Below are 411 nucleotides of genomic sequence, written 5' to 3' on the forward strand. Positions count from 1 at the left end.
AAGTTATCGTACATCGTCCATGTGGCACGCCTTGATAGTTACCTGGCACTAGCTGGGTGATGCACTAATAGTGCGTACACCGAGCACTATGCTTAGGACATTAAATTTGGGTTGTGCAGAGGGTTTAGCACCCGTCACGAAAAATCAGTCGTCAGTAAACGATGTAAGAATTCCTAGGAATAAACGCTTAAAGGATAACAACGACAGCAACTTAAATTACTTACTATTTTGAGATTAAACGCATAAACAACGGGTATATGAATTCAGTTAACTATCAAATATGATTGTTTTCTTTTTTTTTTTTTCAAATTATTTCTAAACCACCTTTTGTTTTCCAGAAAAGTTCACAATCACTTACAAAGCTAAGCGTTATGGATATGAAATATATTGCTGCTGTTTGGATTTTCGTTT

Source organism: Teleopsis dalmanni, chromosome 2 (genome assembly GCF_002237135.1).
Source record: "Teleopsis dalmanni isolate 2A chromosome 2, ASM223713v2, whole genome shotgun sequence".
Classification (NCBI taxonomy): Eukaryota; Metazoa; Arthropoda; class Insecta; order Diptera; family Diopsidae; genus Teleopsis; species Teleopsis dalmanni.